This window comes from Cervus elaphus, chromosome 15 (assembly GCF_910594005.1).
Source record: "Cervus elaphus chromosome 15, mCerEla1.1, whole genome shotgun sequence".
NCBI classification, from domain to species: domain Eukaryota; kingdom Metazoa; phylum Chordata; class Mammalia; order Artiodactyla; family Cervidae; genus Cervus; species Cervus elaphus.
This window is the reverse complement of record NC_057829.1, coordinates 16,339,645-16,353,757: the sequence shown is the minus strand read 5'-3', so window position 1 is coordinate 16,353,757 and position 14,113 is coordinate 16,339,645.

The following is a 14,113-nucleotide window of genomic DNA, read 5'->3' as shown; positions in this document are numbered from 1 at the left end:
CTCTTCCTGTGGATCAATGTAAGATTCAGGAAAATCTATGGAACAAATCCAGAAGAAGAGACAAATTCTTAGTTATTAAACCTAAGGGAAAGAATACAAAGCAGAAGTTCTCAACTTCGGTTATATACTAGCACCACATAGCGGGGGCACCTGGGAAGCTTTTAAAAAATATCAGTACCTAAGCACCACGCTAGCCAATTAAGTCAGAATCTCTAGCGGTGAGGCCCAGGTATTGGTATGCTTAACAGTCTCCCCAGGTGGTTTTATTGTATATCTATGCTAGAAAACTACAAATTCCTTTTATTTTGTGGGTAAATTATAAATCCAATAAGAAAGTACCCCAATAAGGATGTCACTGTCCACCCCTTTAAAAAAGCTAATTAAAAAAAAAAAAAAGCCACATCTGGTGACTCTGGTGGTAAAGAACCCACCTGACAGTGCAGGAGAGGCAGGAGATGTGGGCTTGATCCCTGGGCGGGAAGATCCCCTGGAGCAGGAGATGGCCACCCCCTCCAGTGGCAGAGTAGCCTGCTGGGATGCAGTCCATGGGCTGCAAAGAGTCAGACACGACTGAGGGACTGAGCATGCAGCTTGCAATTAGACCACATTCAGGATATTGTTTGAAACAGGAGACATGTACTCAGGAAGTGAAAATGGTGAATTGATTTAAAGTCTTGCCTGAGAACTGTGTAGGAAATTGTAAATGCTTAGATGGCTAATATAAACTCAAGGAAGTAAACATTTTTAAAGAAAAGATTTCAGTATGCATACCTTTATACTCAGGTTTATCAAGGAAAACTTTCTGGGTTATTATTCTAGGGATGTTACAAAAAATAGGCTGGGTTGTCTACAAAGAATCAGAATATTACAGAGACTTCCTTGTAAGAAATGGAGCCTCATTAAAACAGATCATTTTGACAAGTCTTTGACAGTTTGGGGTTGTACACGTGTATCTACCCTTTTGGAATTTTTTTTTTATTGTTTCAAAGACAATAGATTTATAATTTCAGGGTTTGAATCAATCTTTAGATAAGTCACTAAAGATTTCCTTATGGTAGCAGAATAGAAGGTAAGATAATCAACTGTGATTTTTTTTTTTTAATTTTGATTTATGTTGGACTATAGCTGACTTACAATATTGTGTTAGTTTCAGATGTACAGCAGGGTGATTCAGTAATACATATACATATAACTATTCTGTTTTAAATTCTTTTCCCATTTAGTTTATTACAGAATATTGAGGAGCATCTCCTGTGCTGTACAGTAGGTCCTTGCTGGTTATCAGCATGTGTGTATATTTTAACTCTCGACAGACTAGGCTAGAATATAGAACTCTGGCTTTCCAATGATAGAAAAGCACCAATTGGTACCAGTCCTTGACTAGATCTTCCTGTTTTTTCCCTTCTTGTTTAAAATAGTATAGTAAATCTCTTCTTTCTTTAGTTTCCTTCTTGGAGCACAAATTTCACGACCCTAAGCCTGTGCTTCCTCTGGTTCCCCAGGGCACCTGAGTGACTGTGCATTTCTTTGCCGTCTGAACAGTGTTCTGAGGACCCTCCCCTTTCTCTCCACTTGGAGGTAGGCAGGCAGCTGAGGCTGGCTTGCTGATGACAGATCAGGGAATAGTGTGAGAAGACACTCTTTTCACTTCAGTCTCTTTTCTCTGTCAAAACTGAAATGTGTGAGTTTCTATTTGATTGCAAGACGTTTGACCTGGCCCAATGTGAGTTTGCAAGGGAGTCATTTCAAACACTTGAGCTGATATTAAGCCATTCAAATAATAGCTGTACTTGCCTGGTTATTAACTGGTCCTTGAGTTACTGATCGCGTTTTCTTGATGACAGTTTTTCTTTGATTTTTTTGATGGCATATTGGAGGCAGGGCATATGCCTCAACTAGGAAGTCTGCCCAAGTATGCCTTATATATATATACAACTCACTTTAACCTGATGTAGTGTTGAATCCATCCTGGCTGACAGTTTTTATTTTCCCTCATTTATTGATGGATCTACAGCATCAGCAGAAGAAATTCTCCAGAACAGATGTCTGGACATTGCTATTCATTAGCAATCAATCAGTGCATTGAAATGATCATTTTTGTCTGGTTATTTTATGGTGAATCTATTGTAGCAACTGTGAAGCATTATGTTTATTATTATGTGTTACTTTAATTATAATTTTCATTATTATTTGGCAGTGTAATAAAGTGGCCTGGGAAGAATGGCATTCTTTAATTTTTGTTAAGGTTTGAGAAAAGAGTTTCTCCCTCAGACTCAGTGTCAGGAAAAGGATGTTGCTTCTTGAGGGAATGGGTCAGAAACCAGGGCCTTCATTTTAATCAAATGTTAGCAGGCTGTGATAGGATGTGGTGCTGTGGAGAGGCGTATGATACAGTCCAGTGTGACATTCCAGGGTAGATTGCTTCACAGGTAAAACATGGGTGTGCAATGAGCATTCGGTGAAAGGTCTTCAGATCAGACCCTTGCCTCCAGCCACTCATCAGCTAGAGGTCACCAACTTTGGGCTTCAGTGTCTTACACTATAAAGTGAGAGTATTTGATCTGAATAATTCTAAAACCCTTTCTTACTCAAAAACTGGTTATAGTTATATGGCATTATAATTATGATACTATAACTATAGAGCCATACCCCATTTGTCTTTAGGATCAGGCCATAGAATTGTATCTTCATAAGATTTAGTAGTAATTTTGATGTCCATCCATACTTACAAACTTACAGTTCTGCTTACATTGTGTTGTTGGCATCTTTATATAGAAATTGTGAGAATAAAAAGAATTCTTAGATCTATGGGCAATAGGACTATGAAATACAGTTTTTTTGGTGGGTAATACTTCCAAGATCAGGAAAATGAAGAAATTTTCTCCTCAAGGTCTTAGAGACTTCAAAAATGTTAGTGAGAATATAAACTCAACATAAATGTACAAAATGGTACAGAATAGGTAACCGAAGAGCATGAAATCTGAACAGTGCCCTTCAGAAAGCCCTAGAAACACCAGCCAGTCTAATTTTAACAAATAAGACATGTCAGTTTTTTAAGAAATATGCAAAAGACATAAAAAATGAAATGTTCTATTGAAATTATGTGATTTCTATTGTGTTTTTGAACAATAGGTCCCTACTTCCACCCTAGTAGATACCGATTTTAATTCTGGGAAAATTAAGAGTTTGCATATTGATTGTAGCCTACTAGGGCAACTGACAAAATAACCCAGACATGTGGGGTTTTTTTTTTTTTTTTTTGGTGACAATGTTTTAAAGTAATTCTCTGACCATACATCTGCTAGATGGTATGGGTTTGTTTCTTCTAACACACTATTTCTAGTTGTTATCTTTTTGTGCCTTCAAACTGCTTAGGTAGGTTCCATGCAAAGTTACATTTTTCTCCCCGAGTTCCTAATGATTCTTGCTCTCTTAAATATTGCTTTTCTGGCTTCTTGAGTTTGCTGAATCATTGCCTGTGCCTCTGGGAGACATGCTGTTATTTCCCTAAGGAGTCACTCCTGACAAGAAGTGATTACCAGCGTATTCGCAGCTTAGGTGTTTCTGCTGTTCGGCTTCTCTCTGGATAAATCACAGTTGTTGCAGAGCCAGTATGCAGCTAAGCTCAGGACTAGAAGACTGTGTAGAGAATGTGCTCAAAGGAATTGGTGACAGATTCTGCACTGGTTTTATCTTCAGCCCTTGCTCCTGACGTTAGAGGAAAGTGTGCCTGCTTTTCTGAGCTGATGTGTTGGTTCCCACTCTCTGTCTGGTGTCTCACTCTTGACTTGATTTTTGAAGCTGCTGCCACTGGAGCTCTTGTATATTTCAGAGATGAGCACAGGGAATTCAACAAAAAGCAATTGGATAACATTTCTAACAACATGTAGCTTTCTAAAAGCAGTGGATTACTGGAGATGTCCTCACCTGGACAGTCTGTTGAAGAAATTCAGGGCGACTGATCAGAGATCAAGTGGGTTAATTAAGGGCATATTCCAAAAAAGGGTTGCATTTTACTTTCTGGGTGATAAAAACTGGGAAAGCTTAAGAAAATAGCTTTAAATGCCATCATGCATCATTAATTAGAGCTGACAAAAGAGGCAGTCAGTCCGAATGAAAAAAGACAGAGCATAATGCTTCAGCAATGAAAGTGGATGACTAAAATAGGATAGAGGAGGTTCCCAAGCAAGTGCGGAAACAACTGAGTCTGCACGATCTGGAAGAGTCCATGGTGCCTCACCCGTCTCATCCGGGTGTGTGATTCTGGTTGACATTTCTAGTTGGTGCAGGATCCGATGGTGGTTTCTCAGACCTGCCAGATCCTAGGGAAGTTTGAAGTGAGGAATAGGGTGAAAAGACAGACATGCTGGTGAGTACAGATGGAGACAGCTTTTGCATGAAGGAAAAATGAAACTGTTGGCAAAAGCTTTGACCCTCAGACCAAGAGACCTATTAAATGTCACAAAAACAGAATCTCATGAGATAACACATCTGTCTTTTGAAGAGTGAATAGTTTGTTCCATGTAAACCAGTTGTCCCAAGGTAACATTGGATACTTTTCAGTTTAAGTTCTTAGTGGGTACATGTGCCATCACTCATTTTTTTGTACTGGATTTTGTGGTACTATTTAGTTTGATTTTTATTTTGTATAAAAAATCCCACCATAAGTAGAATAAATATATCATCTGCATTTTTTTTCACTAGCATTAAGGCTGATCCAATTCTCTTTAAAGGAGATGCATATACTCCTTGTGGTTTTTGGGCTATGAATAACAGGTTTCTTACTTTTCCTACCTTATTTATAGACCCTAAAACATGAGCCCAGTTTTCTCATCTTTGCACAGGCAGAGCTCCCAGGAAATAATCGGAAGCCTTGTATTGCTCTGGGTTAAGTTAATAACTTTCTTTGCTTCCATTCCCTTAGACTATTCATTGCTATGTGGTGGATATTTTTACTTAAGCTTATTTTTTTTTTCTGTTTCTCTTTCATCTATTCAAACTAATATTGCCAAGTTCATATGAAAAAATAACCTTTCTGCTTTAATCTCCTTTGCTCCCAAAGAACAGAACCAATGTTCTGTCTTTATCTCCTTCATGTTGTTGGATTTTCTCAATATAGCTGCTGTAACTTAATAATACGACCCTTGTATGTGATGTCACAATCAGCTTTTTCTCTGTGTTGTGAACTTGTGTTTTGGGGGAAAAGGATATCACAATGGCCCAAGATATACCAGATACAAGGTAGGACTCTAGGAAATGTTAAATTGTATCTTCCTTTAAGGGGAATTATGGACCACACTTACAGAATATAGAACTCCTGGGCTGCAGGCAAATTTCATTTCCTCAAGTGACTTCGATGGCAATATGAGATAATTGGAAGAAGCTAGTTTCAAATAGAAAAATGTGACAAAAGAGAGTACACTTTCATTTCCCAGCAGTTTCCTCACTTGCTTGTGGGATGGCAACTTCGAGAAGATGCTTTTTATACAGAATAGCACACCTTACCCTGAATATTTTTATAAGTGAGAAATAATTATAGTAGCCAACAGGTTTTATTCTTGCTCTGTGCTAGATATTGTTTAAGGTTCTTTCCGTCCCTTACCTATTGTAATGCTTACAGTCACCTTATGTAAAGATAGTACATTCCTCGATGAATGAGAATTTGTAGAGAGAAGTTAATTAGCTTCACCAGGACCACTTTAGAAACAGTGCAGCAGACCCATGATTGAACCAGTTTCTGATCCAAATCACATCTTTTCTTAAATCTATATATTACTCTGTGTCCCCCCACCCTCTACTTCACCACTGATTCACTCTCAGAATCAACTGTAAACTGGCAGTTTACACCAGACTAGAAACAGGGAGGACCCAGAGATTAACCAGATGTGAAGGGGGAATTTCTTCCTTTAAAAATAATACAGAACCCAAAACCTTTAAGAAGATTCTCTTGAAGGAAACCATGAGGCCCTAATTCTTTCTCTCCTGGTTTCACCTTCCCCATGAGTGGAAAAGGAATCCTCTTGAGTAGTAGAGGGCAGTCAGACAGTAGGTGAATGTAGGTCAACATTGGGAACCTGACAGCAGGAAGCAGAGACTGAGTTTTGGAGACAGGGATTCAGGAGTCAGACATCAGTCTCTGAGTTGACCCTTGTGAGTTGACTCACAAGGCAAGACTTGAGTTTCAGAGGGACTTGGGGAGGGGATCAAAGCAAGACCAGCAGCTAGGTCTGAGTTAATGTTGGCTGACGAAGCTTAAGCGTGATGCCAGAACATGCAACAGGGTCATCCTGTTGATGATCACAGGACCTTAAATGTAGAGAATTAGGATACATGGTGAGGAGACACACATGTAATTAAAATTACAATGTTCCATTTCAGCCTCTTGTTACTGTATTGTATTAGATAGGCCAAAAGTCCTTTAGGATTTTTCCATAACATCTTAGGAACTTTTTGGCCAACCCAATAGGTTGATCCCTGCTCAGTCTGGTTAGGTGAGCAGTGTTGGATGGCATTCAGAATATGGGAGAAATACTGGAAATCATATATTCCCTTTCTCTGTGCCATCAGGCTAGAAGCTAGGTAGTTTGAAAAAAGATTGGTTAATGTATAGTTTTTTTACTCAGGGTATCAACAGCTCTTTTGTTTTTTTAATGCAAAGTATAGAAGCTAAAGGCCCATGAATCTTTTTGCCTAGTGGTAGGAAATTCAGTGATTCACTCAAAGGAAGTGAATCACAGTTTCCTGGGAAGGTGAGCTATTTTTGCTTATCCATAAGGGGCATTGGTGGCCTGGCTCCTAACTGGATTTCTGGCCAACTCTCATAGGCATTTTATGTTTCTGGTCAGATGCAGAGAAGAAAAGGGTGCTTCCAGAAGGAACCCCTGCTAGGTATCCTCCACTGATTGGGGAATAATTGAGTCAGACTTCTTTCTATAGGTGGACCTCCAAATTATGTGGTATGCATAACATTTTAAAAAGTTGACATGCTGAGCCATACCAGCTATGAAAACCCAAACGTCTCTGCCCAGGCTGCTCATAAGATAGATTTGCCTTGGCCAAAAAGGACTTGTTTGGATACATTGAGGCGGAAACTGTTTAAAAATCTTATTGCAGATGTTTGCACCCATGTTATCATCATGTCTCCCTAAAGGAGTGACTTTTAAAGAAGTTTGAGTAGAAAGTAGACTGACACCATTAAGACCTAGAAAGAATTCTTTTTAATATTGAGTTGACTTTGCCTAATGAAGGCAAGAGGGGTGTTAGAGTCTGTGACAAGGTTAACCTGTTGATGGAATCACAGTACCTCAAATGTAGAAAATTAGAAGGATACATAATGAGACAGACATGTAATTAAAATTATACAGTTAATTCTTTTATTGAAGTCAGAGTAATTCTTGAGTATAATGTGAACAAATGATTTCTGTGTATAGGCAAAGTAAAGGCAATAAATTTTAAACTGTGTTTATCAAACAAGAAAGATAATACTTTTAAAGTGACCAGTTATAAACTAATTAAAAACTATAGTGAAATACAAAATGTTGGCATATTGAACCACCTTAGTGCATTAACTTTTGTGGTCTGGTTGAAAAAATTTCTATATACTTTGAATAAAGCTTGGAACATAACCTCTGTTTAGTTGAACAGCAGGGTAAAAAGTTAAAAACTATTCTTTATTGATTATTAATAGTTACTAAGAGTTATTCTATAATGATTCTGTAGTAATGAGTCATTTTTGAGTACTGCCAACTTAAAAGAAAACAGATATAATTTGAATGCTGAAACAAGTCTTATTATATATAATACTCAGTTTGAAATTTGGGGGCAAATCAAAGGAACCTCATTATTCATACTATCCTTATAGTGAGTAAATTTAATAGTAAAATGAGATTTTATAAAATTCTTCATACTTAAAACATCTTTCATCTGTTCTATGCATTAAAGTTTCTTGAGATTTTGAGAATGGTTACCTTGCTTTAAAAATATTTTAACAACAACAAGATAGATGTTTGGGCACACCAGACCAAAGAATGGTACTTATTGCTACATTTTATAATATAGAAATGCAGTTTTCAAAATAATTTGCAAGTTTTTCAAATTTAAAGATATGATATTATTTTTCCTACTTGCTCAACTTGCTTGGAGTGATATATTAAAAAAATGAGAACAGTGGTGCTGTATAATCTTTTACTGTCTTCACATGAGATTCTATTGTGGCTGAATATTCTTGGTGATAACTCATTCAATTAGTGCTTCAGCCCCAGAAGCTTATTTTTGAACTCCACCAACTTCAAGTCGGGAGAGAGATGATTTTATCTTTGATTCTCAAGTGGAGGCAGGTTGAACAGAGGAACCTTTCGAGTCTGTAATAAAAGCAGCCTCGCAGTATGTCCTACTTCAGGCAGAGCCAAGGGTGGCCTATTTTCATCCTAGCGCAGTGAATGGGGCTTCTCTTTGGCAGGGGGCATCCTGTAAACTGACCTCCCTGGCCTTCTTCCCTGTTGTAAAGGAAGTGCTCTTCCTGTCCTTATCAACGATGCGCTTACAATTTCATGGGGCTCTGAAGCCATGAGACACATGAGAGATTCTAAGAGGCTGGGCTGGCAGTCATGGAAATTGAAGGAAAAAGCCAGAGAGCAGTCTGTGGATGGGAAAAGAGAAGGGAAAGTGTCATTCTAGATTCCGCTTTCCTTCCACTGACTTTCCGTGGGTTGTGCTCCGCTCCCCCCTCACTTGCCAGCATTTATAAAACAGTAGATTGTCATGTCAGAGAAGAACAAGAACGATGTTATGGGAAGATGTGGCCCTTGAGAGCTTTCTCCTCTGAGGCAGCTTCACGATTGAGTCGTTAAAGTTCCAATGGCTCTTATGATGATGTAGCTGGAACAAAATACAAAGGAAGCATCCAGTTCCTTGTGACTGATATCCACCCTTTCAAAAGAGTGATGGATAAAAATGATTTTTAAAATACCTTATTTGCATGTAACAAAACATGCCAGCTGTTTGATTCATTAAATGATGAGAAACCTATATACCAGTCATTTTCAGTCGGCTGTAAATTTATTTTTCACTTGTTTTCAGTGTCTGGTTATCAACAGTAAGCAGATTCTCATAAATCAGTACTAATGGGGACATTTAGGATGATTGCTAATATTTAGACAAATAGATTTGAAAAAATGAGGATGTTGCAACTACCTTAGAAGTAACCACAACCTGGGAAATTGCTATTTAGCTATATTTTCCTTGGCTGTTTCCTTTCGGGTCTAGTGTCACAAAAGAGCCACCTTCAGTCAGAATAAAGGGGGAAACAAGGAAAAATGTCAAGTGGAGTTTAACTTTCTCAAGCCTTTATTTAGCCATTTTTCTCTTGTGTGTATTCTAGACCCATGCAAATCCCAAGGTCATTTACTGTTTAGCTTTGAAGTCTCTAAGACATGGAGAATTTGGTAGCCACACACAGAGAGAGATAAACCTGAGACATATTTTAATTTCCTCTGAAAACAGAACACCATGAGAACAATTTAAATGGTTGGAAAATGTTTTTTAATTAAACAAAGAGTTCTTAACTTGAAGGAATTGGAGTGGGTCATGGAAGTAGGTCATGGGATTTTATTCTCCAGAGCATCCAGGACAGAGCGATGAAAGAGCGAGAAAGGATGCCTAGTGGTTGAGTACATTCAAACCTCCCAACCGGTTTGTAGATTGTGTGTTATCCTTGATACTTCATATGAGAGTAAACCAACTCGGAGGTTGCACACCTTGCCCACGTTTTTCACAGCTAGGAAATGCTGGAGCCAAGATTCAAATTCAAGTCTTCCTGTTTCTAAAAGCTGTGTTCTTGAGCCACTCCACGGTGCTGTTTCCTCTAAAGATAATTTCCGTCCATTTCATTTTCTTTGAAAAGCAGTCAACAAATTGTGCTTGCAGATTGATTTTTCAGCCCCCTGCTGCTGTGTGCATCAGAACGGACATCTCACTGACACTGGCAGCAGGTCCCTGGGTACCATAGGAAGTGTGTCCAGGATAGTTTGTGTCTAGCTATATGTGAGTATATCCTTCTTCAGAAGTTGTTAACACTTTAATTCCTTGAATTTAGCTTGTGTGAAACTTTCCAATAGTCACAAAACAGTAACCCTTCTTAACAAAGCTGTAAAAGGGGAAACTGTATGAGACGAGACACCCAAATTCTACAAGCAGGGTAGTGTTGGTGGTATAGTGGTGAACATAGTTGCCTCCCACATTCTACAGGCAACCTGTATACAACTTAGATCAGAAGTACAGTCTTTGAAAACCTTACTGAAAAAAAACATAAAGTTTCATATAATTGAATGAAGCATGAATTTCTAGGTAGTTTTATAAAGTTCTGAAGAGTTTAAGATGAGAAGGTTGACTTTGTGGGTAGTGTTTGGCATTCATCAATCTTTATTGATGTTAGGCAGACTCACTACAAGGCCTTGCCCTCCTCTTATGATTTGAAAGACATTGCTGGCAAAGAGAATCCCTAAAGTCCCTCTTCACTTCATTGGGTGTAGAGTATCAAAAATACTAATGGAGTATAGTAGGCGATTTTTCAGTGATCTTTCCTTTTGAAAGATCCAGGAGGGAATACTGCCTAGGACTCTGGCCATGGTTTCATTCTTTTGGACTAGCTTTGCAGTTCCTAAATTTCTTTCTGCAAGCTTGAAGTCAACCTTCTGGTTAGCACCTCTACCAGAACATAGATGTCTGGATTAGAATCTTGTCCACAGTGAAAAGAAACCCTGGGCTCCCTGGTGTTACCTCTAGTGTTCATCAACAATCTCTTTGGAAGAACAAGATCTGCTGCTCTTCACCTGAGCAGCCATTCTGGATCCTGCCAGACCTTCATCCCAGAGTGATGATGCTGGTTGCTAGGGACAAATCACAGTAGAAGAACTGTTGGTGCTGAGGATGCCTGGTGGTGATGATGATCACACCAAGATTTATAGGGACACATTCCTGGCAGCGTGGAGGGCAGAGCAGCAATCCCTTGAGGTTTGTCCCTGGCCAAGGATGTGGTTTAAAGTGTTCCTCAGCTGATCAATCCACTCTGCTGGTTTGTACCATGCTCTCTGCCAGGGGATGGATGTCACCTCTCTTACCCCCTCGGATGATCAAGGTTTCTATAAGTTTTAAAAATAACATTGTCAATGAGTTTGCAGGAACGTGTTATTCTGGGTTTCTTTTTTCCCAGAAGGCAAAAGTACTTCCGAGTTTATGGAGCAGGACGTAGAGTGTGCCTGACACCTATGTGCTTTTGAGATTCCTCTCTGGTTTTAGATGTGACCTTGCCACGGGGCTGTCAGTGTCCCAGAAGGCAGTAGAAACCCTTGGGATACACTTGTCAGATCCTTCAGTGATGGCAGAAATCACTCAGTTCCTTAAGTGACTTTTCTCTCCCGGGCCAGGCCAAAGGTTGGCTCTGCACACACCAGCAAAGTGTGAGTCCTGAGAGCAAATGGCCCAGAGACGGCTGCATCTACAGTCGCTCAGGGGCCCAGCCCTGCCCTGAGGCCAACTCATTCTGCCTGGGGACCAGCACCCTGCTGGTCTGGGCACTCACACACAGGATCATGGTATAGGCAATCAGGGCTGTGAGGAAAAGACAGATAAAAACACGATTCCACATTCTGGCTGGGAGTATTCGGGCATTCTTTTTCATATTCTTTCCATTGTGATTTATCACAGGATATTGAATTCCGCTCCCTGTGCTATCCTGTAGGACGTTGTTATTGTTGTTATTTATCCATCCTATGTAATAGCTTGCATTTGCTAATCCTAAACTCTCAATTTCCCCTGACCCTCCCACTTGGCAACCACAAGTCTATGCTCTTATGAGTCTGTTTTGTAGATAGGTTCATTTGTGTTGTATTTTAATTCCATATGTAACTGATATCACATGATATTTGTCTTTTTCTTTTTGACTTACTTCACTTAGCTTGATAGTTTCTAGGTCCATCCATGTTGCTGCAAATGGCATTATTCCATTCTTTTAATGTTGATGGACATTTTGGTTGTTTCTGCATCTTGGATATTATAAATAGTGCTGCTATGACAAACCAAAACTCTTAAATACATTAAATTTTTCTTGAATAAGATGAAATTTCCTATCCAAGACTTCTGCCATTCAATAGAGTAGCCACTAACTACATGCAGCTATGAAGCCCTTGAAATGTAGCTAGTCTAAATTGAAAAGTATCACATACTGGATTTCAAAGACAGCGTGAAGAAAATGAATGTCAATTGTTGAAATGGTGTAATAGTACTATTTTATATATATATTGGGTTAAACAAAATATATCAGCTTTTACCTTTTTATTGTGGCTTCTAGAAAATTAAAAAACAACAAAAAAAATGTGACTCTATTATGTTCTGTGAAAGTATAGACTTCTGTTTCCTAGGACCTGGAGCCTTATACTCTGCTGCTGCTGCTGCTGCTAAGTCTCTTCGATCGTGTCTGACTCTGTGTGACCCCATAGACAGCAGCCCACCAGGCTCGCCTGTCCCTGGGATTCTCCAGGCAAGAACACTGGAGTGGGTTGCCATTTTGTTCTCCAATGCATAAAAGTGAAAAGTGAAAGTGAAGTCGCTCAGTTGTGTCCTACTCTTAGCGACCCCATGGACTGCAGCCCACCAGGCTCCCCCGTCCATGGGATTTTCCAGGCGAGAGTACTGGAGTGGGGTGCCATTGCCTTCTCTGTCCCTACACTCTAGCTGTTGTATTATATACTAATATTTCTTATATCCAAAGAGATCTTTCATGTAGGGCTAAGACATGACAATTCAGAGACTCCCCACACATCCCTAGCTTCATCTGAAATCTGCCTTTTGACCATCTCACTGACCCTTTGAGACTAGGCATTTGTTATGGATAAAAGAATAAAGGTCAGTACTTCAGTCAGATTGGCATCTTGAGAAAAGGTCAGGCGTCCAGGGAGTCATGGAACAAGGTTGGAGCCATTGGCCAAAATTTTATCTCTGAATAATCTGTGAATATCAGTTACAATAAATCTTGCGTCTGCTCAGTTGGAGGGGAGCCACAGCTCAAAAGAAGATATTTCAAAGGAATTAGTAATCAATTCCTCACTTCCTCTAGGGCAGGAAGCTGCTTCCAGTAAACAGAGACTTGACCTTGCTAGAATCCCACAGCTCTCCCCAACTAGCAGGTTGAGGTCATGGGGATGAGGAATCATTTTCAAACAGCTGAGTAGAGAAAATACACAAAGCAGGTAAGAAAGGGTTAGTGGTTCTGTCCCCACCAAGTTATCACAGGAGGCAAATAGTAAGGGAAGAAGATGTATGATTTGTATAAATAGGTCAAACATTTTGGAAAACAGAAAATGGAATATGAATAAATGTCAATAAATGAATCTATCAGCCTCTCTGCTTTTCTGTTTCTGTGCCAGGGGAGCTTTTATACACTCCAGTCTGAGTCAGAGGAAGGAAAGTTGTGGGAGCCTTACTTGTCCTGCCTTTCTAATGAAGAAATAAATGCTGAAAATGTTATGATGACATTTTATGTTTCTCCAGAGTGCCTTAGTTTCATGTAATTATTTTGGATTTTTTTTTCAGTGCTCTAAATTTCTCTGAGTGTCAACATCTAGAAACATCACAAATCTCCCAGTTTTGCAGGCACAAAGGCTAGACATGTATGCCCAGGTTGTGGCGTTTAGGGCAGTCTTTGATGAGCATTTGCAGAATGCTGCAGGAGGTGTTTCTTGCCATTTCTTCTCTGGATTTCCCAGATGCCTGGGACTGAGCTCAGTCTAAACTTCTACATTGGGAATGAAAGGGCTTTGTAAGCAATGTCAGGGGGAATTTCCTCTGGCAAGCTGTGCCTGTCTGCTCCTTCTTCATTTGCAAAGCACTATGTTAACTTCAAAGGTCCCTATGTATTTTAGGACCAGTCCTCTAAATAGAACAAAACCATAGAGCCTTACAGATGATAAAGATTCTTAAAAATTATCTACTGTCACCCTCTAATTTTTAAAGGAAGTGCCCCAGCAAGGTTAAGTCATTTACACAGGGTCACGTAGTCTAGGTCTCCTTTTCTACCACGGAAGGTCCTCACATTTCATCACACAACCTCCAAGGGCTC